The following is a 21,135-nucleotide window of genomic DNA, read 5'->3' on the forward strand; positions in this document are numbered from 1 at the left end:
GAATGGGGCGGCGGCGGCGGCTGCAAGGACATCACACCCGCTCGGATCCTGGGGGGGGGGGGGGGGGGGGGAGGGGGGAGGAGGGGAGGACCGGGCTGGGAGCCGTCACTCCGCCAGCCCCGGCCGAGGGGCCCCGGAGGGAGCAGGCAAATCCCGAGCTGGATCCCGAGGCCCCATCCAAGGCGAGCCAGGGGGAGGGGCCACCGCGGGAAATTTCCCTTTGGGGTTCGGTTACCACTTTTCAAGGGTTAGAAATCGCAGCTGGGGTGTCTGCCACCCCTTACACTGCATCTGCCCAGAGCAAGCGGGTTCCCTGATCAGGGGTCGGGGGGAAGGCTTTTGCCACGCGCTGCGCTCGCTCACAGGCGGGGAGAGCGGGCAGGGGCGCGCCGGCGGCAAAGGCAGCGGTAAAAGTTTCGCGGTTAATCGCCCGGCCTGATGCGGAGGTCGCCCGCACCGAACGGCTTCTGCGGAGACACCTTCCTCTTCCCCAAGATATTTAAAACCCCCCAGGCAAACACAGAACACCTCCTACCCTACCGCTACCGGCACAGATGCGCGCGCGCGCGCGGCGCGTTAAACTCGGGGGGCGAGGGGGGGGGACAGAGTTGCTGGGGAAACAGCTCCGGGAAAGCCCCAGCTTGTAAAATGCGAATAAACGCACGAGAAGGAACGGCAAACGGCGGGCGGCCCGCGGAGGGCCGGGGAGCGCGGGAGGCAGGGGGAGTCCCTCCCCGGCCGCCGCGGCACCTCCCCGTCCCCGCCGGCCGCGTCCCGCCCTCCCCGGCCGCTGCGGACTGTCCGCGCCACCACGGCCGCCGGCCGGACCTCGCGGCTACCCCGGGGCCGGCCGCCACCCCCACCCCCGGCCTCCGCCTCGGCGGTCCCGGCCCCCGGGCCGCGGCGCCCCGGTCCCCGCTCCCCTCCCCGTGCGGCCTGGGGGCGGCGGTGGGCAGACGGGGTAGGAAGAACTAAGGGGGAGAGGCGCGGAGCCGCGAGGGCTGGGACCGGCTCAGAAGGCCGAGGAGAGAGGAGAGGGCCGGGAGGCGGGGGGCGGGAGAGCGAGGGCGCCGGGCTGCGGCCGCCGCGGGGCTCCCGGCCCGGCCTCCACCTCCCGGCACCTGCTGCTGCTGCTGCTGCTGCTGCTGCTGCTGCGGCCCGGGGCCGCCCACGTGGGGGCGTGCGTGCCGGCGGCGGTGCCCGCGTCCGGCCCGCCTGCCCCCGGCGCCGCGGCCGCGAGGGGAGGTGACGGGGGGGACGGCGAGGCGACCCCCGAGTCCGGGGGGAGGGGGCTCCCCGAGCCCAGACGCCACCTCCGAGACACCTTGCACCGAGCTTCTGGTCTCTGGATTCCAGGCGGCTGCAAGTCCCCGACGAGGGTAAAAGTGGGTAAAAGGTGTGTGTGCGTGTGCGTCTGTGTGTTTCCATCCAGTCAGTGAACGGTGGGCAGCTGGGGCAGGCGGGAACGGAGACCTGGAGCGACAGACAGACAGACAGACGGAGACTGCGCGGAGACCCAACTCCACTGGGCGGGCTGGGAGCTGGAGCAAAGGGCAAGGAGTGAGCAGAGGGACGGGGAGCCAGGAGGAGGAGCGCCCCCCACCAACCCGGGGTGGATGCGGCCACGTGCGTACCTGTAAAGGGTCTAGAGGCCAAGCAGGAAGAAGGCCCCGCGGGAGTCATGGGGCCCAGGAGTGACATTGTGGCAGCGCGGGGGTTGGGGAGTGGATGGGAGTGGAGTTGAGGAAGAAATGTCCCAACTGCAAAGCAGCACAAGCGACCAGCGGGCGACCAGCAGCCGGTTCGAGCGGCTAGTAGGTTTGTGAATAAAATGACAAAGGTTCAGGGGCTCGGTGGTGGGGGAGGGTGCTTGAAAAATGGTCAACGCTGCACTTTGAGAGGGGAATGTTGACACCTTTCAGAGGGGATGGCAATTCTGTTTCGCATCCAGAAGATATGCTTTCTTTAGGAGAGTGATAAACAATTCCATAAAACAGTAACAACGTTAAAAAAAAAATACCTACAGGGAAACTACTGTATTCTCAGTTGCCTGTTGAAGATAAGAGAACAGAACCTTGGTCTTTGCTAAAATCCATCCACTCAAGTATGTCTAACATGTTTCATCCTCTGTGCCCGGGACCGGTTTCCCAGGACCCAGATTTTGTTACTGGGCCAAGGAAGTGGCCACCGAAATTTTGCTAGACAAGTGGTTCTTGCAGGAAATTCAGGAAGGAAATCCCAGAAGAAGAAAAAAACAAAAAAAAGAAAAATCGAGGGGGGGTGCTGGAGATCCAGACTTTTTATACACTGTCTCATTCCTCTGCATAACCTAGCGGCCAATATGTCTGTGTTTGAAGTCAAGTTCTCAGAAATAAGGGCCTCTTTGATTTATGAGCTTCAGTCCTCTCTGGGGAAGTGTCTGGGGCTGAGAGGTCCCTTTTCTGTGGCCTCAGTGCTGAGGGCATGTCCTGGACCAGGTCCTCTGTTCACTCACCCAGAGACTGAAACAGATGATGATGTGGCCTTTGCACCATGGCCCTGATCCTCCTGGGCTGTGGCTGCAACTTTTCCTTGAAAGTTCTCTTCATTTTCCTACAGAGACACACAGAAAGACTTTTAACTACCCACCACATTCTGCTCTCTTGGCAAATCGCCTTCTCACTTTTGAGACCCACCACTTGCCAAGTAATGTTCCTTCCCTAATGGAGACCCACCAGGCTTTTCTTTCTGAGAAACACCAACAGATGGGGAAAGTTCAGCTTCTCCAAGGAAGGTCATGCACACATATGGTCAGGTTTCAAGACATGATCATTTTGAAAGGGAGTGGTTATAAACTGATCGATTTCATAAAGTTAAATGGGCTGGCCCGGAAGAGGGTGCTTGCCACAGTCCTTCTAAGTTAGCATCCAAATAGAGGCCACATATAGAACATAAGGTAGAACTCATACTTTTTGAACCCAGTTAAGGTGACATTGGCTTCCTTGCCCTTGCACCTTATCACAATGAATGGTTAGGAAAGATTCCCAGAACCCTTAAAAGAATTGGAGGAGGGCACTTTCTCTGATTCTGTCCGCATGCTCGTGGTTCTGTATAGAAAATTATAAAACTCCAGATGCTCCAGGACTCTTCCATTAATTCATGTGCAGTATTAGCATCCTTAAGGTTGTTTTTCTACGGCTGTAACAGGTGAGGTTACAGAAATAACTGGAATAAAATAGCGCTTCTGACCCACTCTGTGTTATGTAATTTTATTTTAAAGAAGTTATTTAAATTTATTTACGTAGTTATGTAAAGCTGTTTTTTTCCATTTTATTAAATCAACAATCTACACATCATAGCATTAGTTTACCAAAACTTGTATTAATAAATAATTTGCTGCCAAATATTGAAATATCTTTAAAAGTTATCTGCCATTCTCCAACGTGAAACTTGTTTCAACCAACATTGGAAGCCGTATTTCCCTTCAAGAGCCTGTAAATATATCATGAGTAGAAAATCTTCATAATAAAGAAGAGAGTTAAAATCATTAAAACCTTATATTTAAACCAGACAGGATATCTTATGAACATGACGCGAGAAATAAAAGTTGGTCTTCTTAGAAGCATGAATACATTGTATTGTCAGATATCTCACGAATATTAGCCTCTTGTGGGTGAGAATTATCAGAGCACTTCATTATTCAACCAATTTTCATCAGTACTTACAGATGCGTGGTCATTGTCTACGTTGTTTCATTTTAAATGATAGTCGTGCTCCGGGAACAATGTGTTATTATTATCTCTGTTGGGGGAAATGTGAGGCGAATAGAAATAACTCCACGATCCACCAGTCTATGCTAAAATTTAGAAAAACTCTCTTTTCCTCCTGATTAATGTTAGTTGACAGTGGCTTACAAAAATAACATCAAGATTTTGTAAACAATCAGCAGCCTAATTAGTAGCTAGGGTTCTGTAGATCGGCACATACAAAAAGAACTTTTATAAAGATGCATCCTGAGATAGAAAGATACATCGCCATCGTCCTGAGTTATGCACAGAGTATGCTCACTGTTAGTCTGGGGAGAAAACCACCTGTAGTGGAAAAAGGAATTTAGCCCTATGATGTAAATTAAGCTGGAGAAAATGTCTATATTTTATGAAAAAAACCTCCATTAAGGAATACAAAGTTTCACTTAAAGTTACTAAATGAGAAGGATAGGGGACGATTGCTTATGTGGCCATACCATTTTTGTATTCTTAATTATATAACTCAATAGCATCACCTTCATTTATTTCCTTTGCTTATTTAGGGCATGTCATATTATGATGATGATTTAGTTGAGTGTTATTAGGTGATTTTTAGAAGATAATAAAAACCAACATTTGCTTGTTGAAAATAACCCTGAATGTTAGGCTAGGACAGGACTTATGTCTGACTCATGAAATAATTCTGAAGAGTGAAACAAGCTTCTGTGCGTGGAAATGAATGCTGAATGAAAAATCCTGGGTTTTTTAAGATATATATAATAGCAAAGTCATGTAACCTTCTTTCCTTGACTGTCCAGCCTCTTTTATACTCAACATGTATAAGGAAACATCCCACACATTTTCATTTCCTTTTGTAAGACAAGAACAAAAATGTGAAATAGCACTTTCCCCCAGTTTTAGGGCAGGCTGAGTTGCAAAAAAATTTTTAAGAAAGGAGTGATAATGCAACCACATTTTTGCCAAGCAGTGATGGTTATGATCGTTTAAAAACACCAAGGGGAAATGCAGTCGACGCTTTTTAGTAAATGTATCATTTGAAATAAAAATCTTCAAAAATAGTTTTTTAATCGACGTACATAGCTAATTTTTCAATATATCTCTCGTGGAAATCAAGGCTTTCTTGTAGTTATGACTGGCTGTGCGCAATGCATGCCTTCGCCACAGCCACAGTTCTTCTAGAAGGATACCTTCTCACGGAGGCCAAGGAAAGGAGAACTAGTTGGAAATGATACAAAGTAGAAACATTCCGAGGGGCGCTGAGAGCGGTCTTAACTCCGTGGTTTGCCCAGCGCCAGCCTTTGGCAAAGGAACAGACAGGGAAGGGAAAGCACTGACCAGTAAGGATTGTCCTATATGCATAGGATACAAATTTGAATATTTTATCAAACAGATGTTTGATTTTAGGTTTCACTTAGATACCATAAGGTGGGTGACATGTTTGGCATTACAGGAACCAGACATTCCCACAAGGTCAGAGTATGAGAACTGAGTAATATCTGAGTAATAATTGAGTAATAACTGAGTTAGCATCAAAGAGGACTCAGTTAAAATTATTTTAATTTGGGGGCGCCTGGGTGGCTCAGTCAGTTTAGCAACTGACTTGGCTCAGGTCATGATCTCATGGTTCGTGGGTTCGAGCCCCGTGTCGGGCTCCGTGCTGACAGCTCGGAGCCTGGAGCCTGCTTCAGATTCTGTTTCTCCCTCTCTCTCTGTTCCTCCCCTGCTCATTCTCTGTCTCTCAAAAATAAATAAATGTTGAAAAAATTTAAAAAAATAAGGTAAAATCCTTTTAATTTGTAAATAAAAAGCATAGCGGGGCACCTGGGTGGCTCAGTCCGTAAGTGTCCGACTTTGCTCAGGTCATGATCTCACAGTTTGTGAGTTTGAGCCCCATGTCAGGCTCTGTGCTGACAGCTGGGAGCCTGGAGCCTGCTTCGGATTCTGTGTCTCCCTCTCTCTCTGCTCCAACCCTGCTCCCATGCTCGCTCTCTCTCTCTCTCTCTCTCTCTCTCCCTTTCTCTGTCTCCCTAATAAATAAATAAACTTTCTAAAATACAATAAAAATAAATAAAAAGCACAGCAGAGTTCTTTTGGTCAAAGTTTATAAGTGGATACTGTTGAATTATGTATTTTATTAATTCCAATTCTTTATTAATTCCAATTCTTTTTTTTTAATGTTTATTTGTTTAGTTTTGAGAGAGAAAGAGGCAGAGAGAGAGGAGAGAGAGAATCCCAAGCAGGTTCCACACTTCCAGGGCAGAGCTGATGTGGGGCTTGAGCTCACAAGCCCTGAGATCATGACCTGAGCGGAGATGAAGGGTGTGATGCTTAACTGACTGAGCCACTCAGTTGCCCTATTATTGGTTCCAATTCTTAATAATCCTTACTTCACTTAAAAGTCCTGATTAGACCACAATTCACCAGCATTCCCAACATCAGCAGCCCTTGTAATTCAAATGAACAATTGATAACTCACTACAATCTCTGCCCTTCTCAACTACTCCCAGACAGTAGGTAGGGAATATCTGCACAACTTTTCCATTGTCGCTAACATAGTTGTGCGTCTGTCGACACTGTTGTGACACCAGTTTTGACTATTTGGGATTCAAGATAGAGTTAGAATTGGTAAGGCTTATTTGTCTAGGCTTTATATGCATGTGAGTTAGCAATGCTTGATCTTCTCCTTAAAAATGGGGGTGCCTGGGGGCACCTGGGTGGCTCAGTCGGTTGCGCATCTGACTTCGGCTCAGGTCACGATCTCACGGTTTGTGAGTTCGAGCCCCGCACGGGGCCCTGTGCTGACAGCTCAGAGCCCGGGACCTGCTTCAGATTCTGTGTCTCCCTCTCTCTCCGCCCCTCCCCTACTCGCGCTCTGTCGCCCTCTGTCTCAAAAATAAACATTAAACAAAATTTAAAAAAGAAAAATAAATAAAAAATGGGGGTGCCTGGGTGACTCAGTCAGCCGAGTGATGGGCTCATGATTTCAGCCAACGTTTTGGGATGGAACCCCAAGTAGGACCCCACACTGAGCAGGGAGCCTGTGTGGGGTTCTCTCTCTACCCCTCTCCCCCACTTGCACTCTCCCTCTCTCAAAATAATTTTATTATTTATTTTAAATAAAATAAAATGAAATGAAAATGCAGAAAATGAGGCCAAAGGAAGTGCAGTGATTTCCACAGCGTTGCTTTATCTGTAAGGTGGTAACTGTTGGAATCCCAGATCTTCTTGCTCACAGGGAAAAACAAAAACAAAAACTAACCTCGCTGTTCAATTTGAATTGTGTCACCTGAGCTCAAAGGAAGGCCCTCGTGTTTTCTACCATTGTCCCACTTACTCACTCCAGCCGGAGTAGGCATGCCCCCAGAGCCGCCACTGCTGAGCCTGTGTCCGTGAAGGTTACTCTTGAAGAAAAAAAAAAAAAAAGAATTCAAAGAGCAATTAATATAAACAGCAGGTGCATTGTAGAAAACACCAATAGGGAAATCAAAAGCCTTGGCACACAGAAGGTAAAAAGTGGCGATGGCAGAGATCATTGACTGAGCTGTTTTCAAGTCCTACTGGAACAAATGAGTAATATTCATTCATACAGACACACACATGGACCAAAAAGAGAAAGCAGGTGGATACACCTTACGGACGACCACGCTAAATAATATCAGAAGTTTCTTCTGTTAGAAGAAATGGCAATGCCTTAATAAGATTTTTAGTGTTTGAGTGTGACATGTGCCAGTTAAGAAGATTGGAGTCAGGAACTTCTTTCTACAATGCCAGATCTGTCAATTAGTAGATGCATCCAAATTATTTAAACTCTCTTAGCCTATTTCCCTCACCTGTGAGTCAGGAAGGGTAACATACAGAGTTGCTTCATAATTAGATTGATTTACGTATAAAGCACTGAGCAAGAGATCGGGAAATCAAGGTGAAAACGTTAGAGCTTTCCTGTCCTGAGACATACTCCAAACTTCCACCCCCTAAACTCAGGTGGAGAAGAACAAACTAGGACTTGGGTGTTTGCTTTTTCTTTAATAAGTATCATGTCAAGACAGCTGCTACTCCCAAGAAAATAACAAATGACTTTGTGTAAGCACTCCGAAAGAAAGACAAGATATAATACTTAGACCAGTGTAAGAAAAGGTGCTCACCATAAGGGAAGGTTATTGAAAACTTTAAGAAGTTACAAAGGTGCAGTAGAGCATTCTCATACACGGCTACCATAATTCCTTCCTCCCTCTCCTCACAGTCCTTTAAAATATGATGGTGATCCTCCCCCCATAAAGATGTTGGAGTTCATTTCTCCACCAATCCAATCTGGTGACTCACTTTAGCTAATGAGACGTTGGCAAACATGTTATGAGCAGAGACTAAGCAAGTGCTTACAAATTCAGGCTCAACTTTCTGTCGATGAGAAGTCTTTCATCACCATTGGAGAACACTGACAGCCTCGTGAAGAATGATACCACCTGGAACATAGAGGAGCCATCCCAGTGAAGGCTGCTAGAACACCAAACCCCCAGCCAACTGCCAGAGCCATCTCGAGGACATCTGCACGAGATCATCTTAGACGATCCAACACTGGTTGATCCACCAGTTGAATGAATGACTTCAGATAACACCAGCTGAAAAACCACTCAGCTGAGCCCAGTATAAACAGCTAACCATGAAACCATGTGTTAATAAATTGATTATTATTTTAAGCCACTAGGTTCTGAACTGCTTTGTTTTATGGCGGTAGATAACTGACACCGAAGGAGAAGACTTTGGAAATACTGGGTATAACAGTGATCATTGTTGAAATGTTAAAAAAAATGAATATATTGATATGATCAAAGTTGAAGTACTTTCCTGGAAGGCATCAAGAAAATGTTAATAGATATGGAGGATAGATATGTAAGGTTATGCATACATCTCAGAGTGAAAGAAGGGTTAAAAAATGACAAAATATGAGGAGTGTTTGAAGTTAATAATAACATAATTAAAGAGTGCTGTCAGACCTCAAACCAAGAACACATCTAAGTATTGAACAGCGTTTTTCTGGAGAAAAAAATAAGCAACTTGAATTCCAATAATAACATTTAATAAAATCAAATATAAGAGAAAATTCTCAAAGATTATATAGGAAAGAAAAAGAAAACAAAAACACAGCTCAACAGAAACAAATATAGATCACTTCAGAGAAGTGGGGTTATATTCATAGCGTTCTTTTGAAAAGTAACACTGGGTACAGAAAGTCAATAGAGCTGTGCGGTCAGGTTTAAAGGAAGCTCTCTGCATTTAAACTGTTGCTTTAATTCAAGAGGGAAAAGAAAGATATTTTTAGCATACTCAGTTTTGAAGAACACATAAAGGATGTGTTATAGCAAGAAGAATGATGACTTCAGGAGGATATATTGCAGTATGGAAGTAAAGGTGAGGAAAGTCTTAGGAAAATTTATTGTTCTCTAAATGAGCAATTGACATATATTGTGTATGGGGGAAGATGGGAAGAACAGAGAGTTTAAGTGTATTCTGAGTTTCCTGTCTGGTTTGGATAAGAAATAGAGATATTGAATATCACAAGCCATTGGTAGGGAACATGACCATAACTCTAAATAAATAAATTAGAGGCAATCACTCTATGAGTAAACAATATAAAAGGTTCATGTCAGTTAAGAAGTATTCAACCCAAAAATGTTCACGTCGGTGAAGAAGTATTCAACCCATCCAATGGAAGATGTAAGTGAAAACAGATAAATAACTAAATAAATAAAGCAAGAAAGCAAAAGAACACTATAATTATAATAGATTTACAATAATTATTTAGATTATAATTTAATTTACTATAAACCTATAGGGTTAAACATATCAGTGAAAGGAGTGTTTCTGATTCGATATCAAATTTTATCAACTAAAATAAAATCCATCAGCAACGTATCTGTAAGGGAAATATTTCACATAGTTTATAGACCTAGAATAAGTGATTAGCAAAAGGCATCCCAGTCAAATATGTATACTGGATGACGATTTTAATTTTCAGCAAATAGAATCAAAGCAAAATAAACATCTGGAAGGAAAAAAATGTTATCATGTATTTGCAGGAAAAAGAGTGTGGCAAACTGATACAATGTTCCTGAACATATATGCAGCTAAAATATAGCCTCAGATTAACATTTTCTTAAAAAAGGATAAATGAGGGTGCCTGGGTGGCGCAGTCGGTTAAGCGTCCGACTTCAGCCAGGTCACGATCTCGCGGTCCGTGAGTTCGAGCCCCGCGTCGGGCTCTGGGCTGATGGCTCGGAGCCTGGAGCCTGTTTCCGATTCTGTGTCTCCCTCTCTCTCTGCCCCTCCCCCGTTCATGCTCTGTCTCTCTCTGTCCCAAAAATAAATAAAAAACGTTGAAGAAAAAAAAAAATTAAAAAAAAAAAAAAAAAAGGATAAATGAAAAAACGGTGAGACAATTATATTAAATAATAATTGCACTGGAAAATCCTTACCACAATCCTCTTAGAAACTGATTAAATATATCTAAAGTTAGCAAAGATTGAGAACATACGAATATAAGGTCAATGTATTTGATATGAGCAGAAGTTTTAATTCAACAAAAATAAGTGCTATTTATTTATTTACTTATTAAAAGTTTTTAAATTATTCTGAGAGAGAGAGCACAAGCAGGGTGCAGGGCAGAGAGAGAGGGAGAGAGAATCCCAAGCAGGCTCCACGCTGTCGACACAGAGCCCGATGTGGGGCTCAATCTCAACAACCTGTCAACCTGTGAGAACATGACCTGAGCCATAATCAAGAGTCAGATGCTTCATTGACTGAGCCACCCGGGTGCCCTTAAAAATAAACACATTTTAAACTCCTATTACATGTTTATTAAAAATAAATACATCCTATGCAAAAAAACAAAACTGGTAGATTGAACGAATAAGCATACAGACCTACTATCAGAATACAATAACATAGAAACTAATATCCAAAGTATAGTTTCATGTCACATGTCTGGAAACCAAAACAATAATACCAACGACAATAAAATTATTTCCATTTAATGCCTGGCTCTAAGACTAAAGATGAAATTATGAGGGAAAGATCAAAATCTAGAACTTCATGACCAGGGTAGAAACAAATCTCTAAATCTGTGGGTTGCTATACAGCAAGGTTTAGAAGAAAATGGGGTTTCTAATACCAAAACAAAAACAAAAAAAGCCTAGATATAAAACACTGTACGCTCAAAGGAAAAAAAGACAGAAATAACAAAGAAAATGCTAGAAATCAGTGAAATAGACCAAAAGAGTCAGGATGATTATTAAATCCAGATTCTAGTTCTTTGAAAAACCATATTCAACAGATAAGTCTCTGATAAGATTGGTCAAGAGCAAGAAAGGAAATAAGAGGCATATAAACAACACAAATAATGAGAAGGAGAAAAATAAAAATGGAAAAGAAGCCAGAGAATATTATGAACAGCCACATACAAACCAATTTGAAAACCAAGATGAAATGGACAAAGTCAGAGTAAAACCTCAAAGGCAAACGTTTGAGGAAGCATTCTCCCAGGCTACCTCTCACACAGCCAGCACCTGCAAATGGCTTTTCTACGAGCTGCCTCTGGGAAGCTCACTCTTGAGTACCTGTCAGCAGGGAAAGGTGAAAGCAACCTCCAAACAATGACTGTTAGGAGCTGGTCTCCTTCACCCACCCTGTAGTGCAATCCCAAAGTGTTTGACCTTGGCTTCCAGATTTACCAGCAGGATTAAGGACGAGCTGCCCTCAGCAGCAGCTTGTTGGATAACACACACTTACGTGGCTTCTTTCCTTTCCTAGCCTAAGTGCCCAACACCCTGACAATAATTCCTAGAAGAACCTCTAAAATAACCACTTATGTACAAGGGGGCCTGGGTGGCTCAGTCAGTTAAGAGCCTGACTCTTGATTTCAGCTCAGGTCATGAGCTCACGGTTTGTGAGTTCAAGCCCCGCATTGGGTTTTGAGCTCACAGCAAAGAGCCTGCTTTGGATCCTCTGTCTCCCTCTCTCTGTCCCTCCACCGCTCGCGCTCCCTCTCTCTCTCAAAAATAAATACATGTTAAAAAAACTTAAAAATAAATAAAATAACCACTTATATATAGGGTCTTAACCCAGATGTTGTTTTTTTTTTGTTTGTTTGTTTGTTTCATCTGTTTGTTTTCTCCCAGGGAAAGGCAAAGAAAACAGTGCTTTTGGTATCCAACGTGTTCCAAGGAGGCAGATTCTTAGAATGGGATTCTAGATTTGAACCATTCACTGACCATATAGCAACAAATACTCCACTGATGGGCGGTCATTCCTTACCTCCTGGCAAATGCCACGAGGTTGATACTTGCTTTCTCAAGGTCTGACCTCGTCTCCCTTCACCAATTGTAGGTCAGTTTCTAGGTTAAGGTCTCAGCGTGGCTTCACTGGGGAAGTCTTGTCCCTGTTCTGAGACAAACGCGATTAGCAGAATCTGTGAATGGATCTTGAGGGTGCTACCCACCCTTGAAAGCAGCATCCCCAGGTGACTCATCGCAAGCCATTCTTTTCTTCGAGGCTTCAAGGGAACATTCCAGTAGTTTATTATTCGTACTTGCTTCAGGTGTCCTTGTCAAATCATTCAATTCTGAGTCACGGGAAAGTTCCTTCATATCAAAATTGCCTTATTGATATTTATAATTTGTCCCCAGCCTGGCACCTGCTCATTAATTCCCAGGTCTTGCTAATAATTCTGTTCCTCTCAAAACAATGACAGGACTTCCCCAATTAGGACGTGCTGATCCTTGAACCTCATCATTGGTCTAGAATCAACGAGGGGAAGGGGGGAAGTGAAGTTTCAATTATAAGTGATGGTGTTATCTTCGGGATGGAAAATAACTGCTTTCCTACATTTGAGCAAATATTAGAGTTTGAGGGTTAAACTGAGTTCAGAAATAATCAAAGAAAGCTAGTCATATTTTTGTTCACTGAGTGCACAGCCTGCTAGATTTATACCCAGTTCTCTCCCTTTGCTCTGCAAAAGAAATTTATTTCCAAATTTGAATGAAGAATCCCTCGTGACATGCATGTAGCTACCAAGGAGCTTCCTCCTGAAATCTTACACTCAATACAAAATTTTTTCTCAACACTAAAAAAAGGAAAGTTATCTGTAATAGATGTGACCGCTATCGAAGTCTACAACACATATTAAGGATGATTTGAGACAATTCAGGGGGATAGATTTATGTCAAATATATTATTTGTGCAAATTTGTGGTCGCAACAATTAATCTCTTTGTTTGTATTTTGGAGTTTCTCCCAAATTATTTTTTTTCAAATGACAAAGTCCTCAAGGGAAGAGTGTAGCTCTTAAATAAAGTCTCTTCTCTTCGAGTTCCTATTTTCTTTTTCAAGAAGATTCTGTGTTGAATACACAGAGAGTAGATTTGCAAGGCAGTGAGAGAAGAAGGTCAGATTGATTCATGAAGTGTGGACGTGCTGTGCTAAAGTAACACTTCTTACAGCCAAAGGGTATATTTTACAAAACGTAGGCCAGCTGAATTAGCCAGCGATACAAATAGCGTATCACTTTTTTTTACCTTCAAAAAGAATAAAAGAGTTATAATTTGGCCCCCCCAAAAAATAGGAAAAAGGCATTCAAAAAATGAAAATAGATTCGATAAACAGATGACAGACAGAAAATAAATATTAAATGTTCATGTTGGAATTTAATGCCTTATTTTTATCTATCTAGAATTTACTTTCAAGTACCATACTATCCATCTTTCTGAAATGAAGGATTTGCCTTTCCTTAGACCATCTATATATTAATTTAAAGATGGAACACATTGTTCTTGTTACCCTTAGCAATAAGGATTTTTTATGATTTATTCTTAGTATATACCTTTGACTCATATTCTTTTATTTTAGGCACACAACTCAGGATTTGTAACGACATACATATGGCTAGAGGTGCTTGAGAAGAAAGTCTGCTCTTCTAGAATACTAAGTGCAAAATACAGGCCCATCACTCTAAGCAGAATTCGGAGACTAGAAATGGAAGACGGAACACAGTTTTCAAAGGGATTATTAAAATCTAACAAGTCTGCATTTTGCTCAGACCATATAACACATAGAAATCTATCATTCCACTCCTGCCTCCAGGGCTACAGGATGATGTAAGGTCAGCCAACAAATGCAGTAAATTCTGTGGCCAGAGTGACTGGTCAGGGGTGAACATGCGATCAAGACAGTGAGATATAATGACACTATTTCTGTTAAATATTCAGATTGAATCCATTAGTCCAAATGGACCAGGAGCCAAATGGATGCTTAGCTTAGGTCTTTATGAATATGGTTATGTTGTCTGTTGAGTCTTAGTGAACCTACTGTGCTACTCAAGAATGATAATCATGTACCAACCTACTATCTGCCTGTAGTATATAAGATAATACAGATGTGCTAGGAAAGAAGCATGCACGCTTTCAGGGTGGGACAGCTGCCAGAAAGGAGGACATGAGCCTGAGAATGAGAAGGAAGCTCAGGAAAAAAGCCAAGAGCAAGAAAAGAAAAAGGGGGGGGGGGCAGAGCAGAAACAAATTATTCCAAATAATTTGAGCTTCTGGATTAAATTGTGTCTAAAGTACTACTCCTGGGCTTTTCAGTTTTACGAGTCAATAAGTCCAGTTTGGCAAAAGTCAGTTTACATTGATTTATTGTCATTTGCACAAGAAAGGAGTCCAGATTGATACAATATGCTTTAAAGCAATTTTGTCTGATGAAATCTCATTCCGGTCACGTTGGACAGCGAGGAACGGCAGCACGGAGCCCAGGCTTTCGGGATGCTGTCTTGCCCCGAGTGGAAGCAGAAAATAGAGAGTCAGATCTTCAGCTGATTGTTAGATTGCGTGGTATACGCACCCAAAGCAAACTCAGTTTTTCTGGGGTTGAATGGATTGAACTGACTTTTTTTTTTTTTTAATTGTGGTAAAAACACATTACATGAAGCCTACCTTCCGACAAAAGTTTAAGTGAACGGTGCAATATTATTTTTACGCACATTGCTGCAAGACACATATCCAGAACTTTTTCATCTTGCGCGACTGATACTCCACACCTGGCCAGCAGTCACTCCCCGTTTGCATTCCCCCAGCCCCTGATGTGTCCAGTTATCCTTTCTGCTTCTATGGCAGTGACTGTTCTAGGAGCCTCATGTCGATGAAATTACGCAGTATTTGTCCGTCTCTGGTGTATTTCATTCAGCATAATGTCTTCAAAATTACCTATGTTAGCACATATGAGCAGGATGTATCTCGTTTTTAAGGCTGCCTAATATTCCATTGTGCATATAAATCCCGTTTTTTTTTTTTTTTCATCCACTTATCTATTGATGGACACCCAGGTTGCTTTCAATACTTAGTTATTGCAGATAATGTTGCAGTGAACGTGGGGGTGCAAGTATTTCTTCAAAATCTTGATCTCCGTTCTTTTGGGTAAATATCCGGAAGTTAAATGGCTGGATCACTTCTTAATTTTGTGAGGAAACTCTATCCTGTCTTTCACAGGGGTTGCACAGTTTTCTATTCCCACCAACACTGTTCAGAAGTTCCAGGTTATACCCTCATCCTTACCACACTTCTTATTTTCTAGTTTTTGTTTGTTTGCTTCTTTGATGGTGGCCAGCCTACCAGGTGTGAGGTGATAGCTCATTGTGGTTTGAATTTACGTTTCCCTGATGAGTGACGTTGAGCATCTTTCCATATATCTGTCGGCCACATGCACGTTTTCTTTGGAGAACTGTCAACTCAAGTTTTTTGCCCATTTGAATCAGATTATTTGCTTGGCCGTGGGTTCTGCTGTGGTCGTTGTTTATTTCTCTGCTGTTACGTGTAGGAATTTCGTACGTATTGTACATCTTAACCCCTTATCCGGTATGTAGTTTGCAAATATTTTCTAGGTCACGCGTCTGCCTTTTCACTCTGCTGACGGTTTCTTGCACAATGCACAAGCTTTGTTGTTTGATGTAATTGCCCTTGTCTATTTTTGCTTTTGATGCCTGTGCCTTTCAATCATACAGAAACAATTAAATATTGCAATTATGAAACCAGGGTGTCTTTTCCTTCAGTACTATTTTTATTTGCATTTAACTAAATAATAATTATTCTTGAGAAATTATTGGGAGCCATGCAGTCTCCTAAGAAATTTGCATATGGTAATTTATATAAAAAGGATAACCCCATGAGGTATGTGCATTTTATTCATTTTTTCCAGATAGCAAAACTAAGGCACAGTGAGATTGAATTATATACCAAGGAGTGGATTCAAGCATGGGCGGTTTTGCTGCAGAATCCATACATTTAAACACTAGATCCTGCGGCTTCTGCACTATGTTACGACTTGTGTAATTGAATAACTAAATATTAGTGTGTAAATGAAATAATGGCTAAGTTAATGAACAGAGTATTGACATGATAAGAAATTACTAGAGTTGCCATTTAGAAATATTTTGAGAGTGAGACCTAAGTTTGGAGATTTGAATGAATCAAAATATTCTTTATATGAGAAAGAATTTCTATATTTATTTGCTTATTTTATTTTATTTTATTACTTTATCTTATTTTATTTTACTTACTTTGTGTTTATTATTTAGAGAGAGAGAGAGAGTGCGGGAGGGGCAGAGGATCTGAAGCGGGCTCTCAGCTAATATAGCAAAGAGCCAGGTGCAGGGCTCGAACTCATAAACCACAAGATAATGGTGACCTGAGCCGAAGTCGGATGCTTAACCTAGTATGCCACCCAGGCGCCCCATATTACTTGTTTATTTTAAGAGCTAAAACGTCATCTCTGTATCTTAGTTGGCTCTTGATAAATACTGTTTTATAGGACCCAATACTGAACAATAAGATATGATAACCTATTGTTTTTTAACTTATTATACCAGCCTAGAGGCAAACTCACAGCAAGTGTGAGCTTTCTCATATAAATCTTTTACAAGGATGCCTCCTGGGACGTGTAAAGACATGGCCACGTGGCCACTTTGACCAGGAGGGGACAAGCTTAAGGCTAATGTCAATATACTAAAGTTGGTGGTATAGAAAGAACCTCTTTGATGGTATCTCTGGGCTGTTGAAATTACCTCCAGAATTTCTAGTAAGTGAGTAATCTATACCGATATTGTTTAAGTCATTTTACTTTTCAGTTAAAATGCACAATGATTTTCTCTAACACACACTAAAATTTTGATTCTGATTCTGCAGCTTTTAAAATCGTGTCTCAATTTGTTTGTACTAAAATTCAATATGTGTGATGAAAAATCGGTTCAAATATACTGGTACTTTTAGAAGCACCCCATGACATTTATAGAAAAAAGGACCGGCTAGCAGAAAAACAAAGTGCCGAATGCATAGTTTGCAGCTAGAAATTCCGGAAGTCACGCCATTCTTCACCCATAACCCTTTCCCTAAGTCAGTTTCAAGAATTATCAAATAGCAAAAATACCCCTGAATAAAGTCATTGGCACAGGTCGGGGGTGGTAGAGACTTGGTGGGAGAGGAAACAGGTGCCTGGAGAAGCAGAGCAGGTGGAGGGGGAGAAGGATCCCACCAGGAAGGACTAAGACAGGCTGCGGTACTCACAGAGGTACTCACAGACGGGTGCTCACCAGAAACAGGTGGGGCATCAGCAGGACGCAAGACACTCCCCCCCTCTCTCCCGTCTTTTATATTCCCCCACAAGCCGTATGCTTCTTTCTGCGAAGTAACACATCCCTATTTTCTCATTCAAGGTTGCTGGTTTTGTTCATGTAAAGCTATTCAAATTGTAGGCAAACGAGCAGATAAACTAAGTGTGACCTTTTTTTGTTTTCTTTTTCTGTCACTGTTACCTAAAGACAATTCCTAGTATCTGGGGGGAAAGTGAATGGCAAGACTGGGTATGTCATTTTGTAGCCGAGAGAAGAAGCCACCAGGGACCGCATGGATATGATGCTCACACCCCCCCGTTATCCACCTTATTTCCTATGCTCAGCTGTTGATCTATGACATCCAAACTTGGGCCGTACAAACTTTGGGCCAGTGACAATACCAACCCGTGGGAAGAAGTTGGTGTTAGTGGAATGCAAGAAAGAAAAAGGCTGTTGTGTTTCCAAATTGGTTCTTGGCTGTATTTTGTTCAGAAAAGTAAATCTAAGGAAACACACAAATGTACAGATTATTGAAGACTTGAAATAACAGTGAATAATTCTTAACTTAGAAGAGTCTGTGATTCTGGAGTTGGCATTGGACAAATAGAGACGCCTTGAACTTCTCTTCACAAAGCTGATTTTTCCCAAATAACATATGGATAGGGACAAAAAAAACCCATAATCTTGAAAGACTTTTACTGAAAAACAACTCCCTCCTCTTTTCCTTTTTCCCTCTTTCCCTCCCTGGCAACTGAGTTTTCATCCTTTACCTTTTCATTCGGGTGGTAACACCCATATCTGTGAAGTTACATAGTCTATTGTATCTTAAGTTCTCAAAGGGAGACGCAATCTATTTACTTCTTGTTACGGCAGCTAAAGATTTATCTATAATCTTCACCCTGCTTCATCCTTGGGTGAGCTTTGTAGTATATTTACTGAAATAAAAATGAATATCCACTGTGTAGACGATCCAATGATCGTGTAAATGCTGTTCACTCCAAAGTCAAAAGGTGAGCCATGATTATATTCCTCTCCCTTAGAAATTTTGTTTTTCACTGGAGTTTTTGACTTTTTCTTACTGTAATGTCCTCTTCCTGACAAAATTGTTTTTAAAACGTTTAACCTAGCGAGTGTTCTAGCGGAATTACATTTTGTTCCTTGGTAATCTCTAACCTAAATGTTCTCTCTGCCAGCTCCCGACTGATGCTTGGTAATCTCTAATCTAAACGCTCCCTCTTCCAGCCCTCACTCATTTGTTCTTCAACGCACTATTTCTTGTCTCTTCAGTGTAGTGGGTATTCGGTATCTGTCGCTCTGTCAGCATCCATAAAATCTTTTGGGGGAATCGCCTTATCCTGCTCTCAGAAAATGTGATTTCACTGAAAATGACTTTCAGAACAAGAGATGGATTCTGAACAGGTTAAACTGTTTAACTAATTATTCTTAATGCAGTTTTGCTGGAGTAACCACTTTGGGCCAAGAAGGGTGATGAGGCTTTATATTATTATTATTGTGTTGGCGGGGGCGGGGGGGAAGCTCTCTTTTCTCCTCTGAACATCAGACTAGGGGATGTGTCTGGATCTGTCACATTCTCTTGCAGTCAAAGGAAGAGAGAATTGAGACAACAGGTAGAAGAGTGGCCTAAAAGATGGAGGCAACCACTTCTGGAAAGCATTGTTTGAGACCAACAGCACCCTGGACCCTAAATTGTTATGCAAATGAGTAAAGAAGACCCATTCCATTATTATTATTGTTATCGTTATTGCTGCTGCTGCTGTTGCTATTGTTATTTGCTTGTGGTAGTTTATTATTGGTGTTCAGATATTTAAAATGAAAAGTGACCTTGGGGTGCCTGGGTGACTCAGTTGACTGAGCGTCCAACTCTTGGTTTCAGCTCAGGTTATGATCTCACGGTTTGTGGGTTTGAGCTTTGCACGAGGCTCTGCGCTGACAGCGTGAGCTGCTTGGGATTCTCTCTCTCCCCATCCTGTCCTTGCTCTCTGTCTCTGTCTCTCTCTCTCTCCCTCTCTCTCTGTTTCTTTCAAAATAAATAATATAAATAATAAATAATAATATAATTATTACTAATTATATATTATATATTAATTATATATTAAAAAATAATATAAATAAATAAATAAATAATACTTTTTTAGAAGGTGAAAAGTGACCTAATTGATACAGCAGATCCAACACTTTTTAGTTTAATACTTTGCTTGGCTGACAAATTAGGCAAAGAGCCCAAATGTCCGTCAACTGATGAATGGAGAAAGAAGATGTGGTTTATGCATACAATGGAATACTACTTGGCAATGAGAAAAAATGAAATCCTGCCATTTGCAACACATGGATGGAACTGGAGTGCATTGTACTGTGTGAAATAAGTCAGTCAGAGAAGGACAGATGTCATATGTTTTCACTCACATGCGGAATTGAGAAATTTAACAGAAGACCACGGGGGAAGGGAAGGGGAAAAAATAGTTTCAAACAGAGAGGGAGGCAAACCATAAGAGACTCTCAAATACACAGAACAAACTGAGTGTGGATGGGGGTGGCGGGGAGAGGGGAAGGGTGACGGGCATTGAGGAGGCACCTGTTGCATTAAGCGCTGGGTGTTGCAATGAATCATGGGTATCTACCCCCAAAACCAAGGGCATACTGTATATATAATGTATGTTAGCCAACTTGACAACAAATTACATTAAAAAATGATAATAATAATATTTTGTTTGGCTGAAATGTTTTGTCATATAATTTCCTGAGAAAAGCTTGCAAGGGGAAGAAATTTTTCAGTTCCTCCATGACTGGAAAGTCTCTTATTTGACTTAAATTTAATTGATAGTTTTGTGAGGTATAACATTTTAGATTGAAAACATTTTTTCTTTCACATTTTGAAAGTATTTCGAGTCCGGTACTGAAAATGAGAAGTAAAAGGGAAAAAATTCTGAAACTCTTTCTTGTGTAATTTAACAGCATTTTTATTTCTGGAAGCATTCAGAATATTCTCATTATTCCTGATTATCTTAAATTTTATGAGATTTCACCTTGGTATATTTAGTTGATTTTATTTTTATTCATCTTGGTAGAAACCTCAGTGTGTACTTCAATGTGGAGCCTTTCTCAAGTATCTGTGCATATTTTGTTTTATATTTTTAAAGAGTAATGTGATTAAAAGATAGTGGGAAATTCGGGTACATTTATAAGACTTGTCCATTGTCAGATTTGCTTACGAATGATTGGAAGCAAGCTAGATATAATTACGCTGAGAGATAACCAAATTCTAGACTACGGATTACTCTTCTATTAAGGAAACTTAATTTCTCCAGGGATGAAAGCTTGGATCTCCTTGGGGGCTAGGAAGGAAGACAGACGCCAGACATGCAAAAATCTGTGCATGAGTGCAGGGAATGAGTCTCCAATTGTATATAAAGACTTTCGGTTAATTCTCCTCTTTTCAGCCTGGATGAATGTCCACCCTTCTTTGTACTGTGCATCTCCGGCCCTAAGTGAAGTCGAAATGCCAGAATCACGTAGCAGACGCTGGCCAACAAATGGAAAGGCTGAGGTATACGGGCACGACGGCGTGAGTGTACTGTGTGTGACCTGCAGGGGGGCCCTATCCACAACATAGTCCAAAGGGCCTGCCATTAACTATCAGCTCAGTCCCATCACGAGGAATGAGCTGGTGACAAGGGCGCCAGCATCTGCAAATGTTTATTTGTAGCCCTCCTCCTTACGCCAG

Source organism: Puma concolor, chromosome D3 (assembly GCF_028749965.1).
Source record: "Puma concolor isolate L17-30 chromosome D3, mPumCon1.1.hap2, whole genome shotgun sequence".
Classification (NCBI taxonomy): Eukaryota; Metazoa; Chordata; class Mammalia; order Carnivora; family Felidae; genus Puma; species Puma concolor.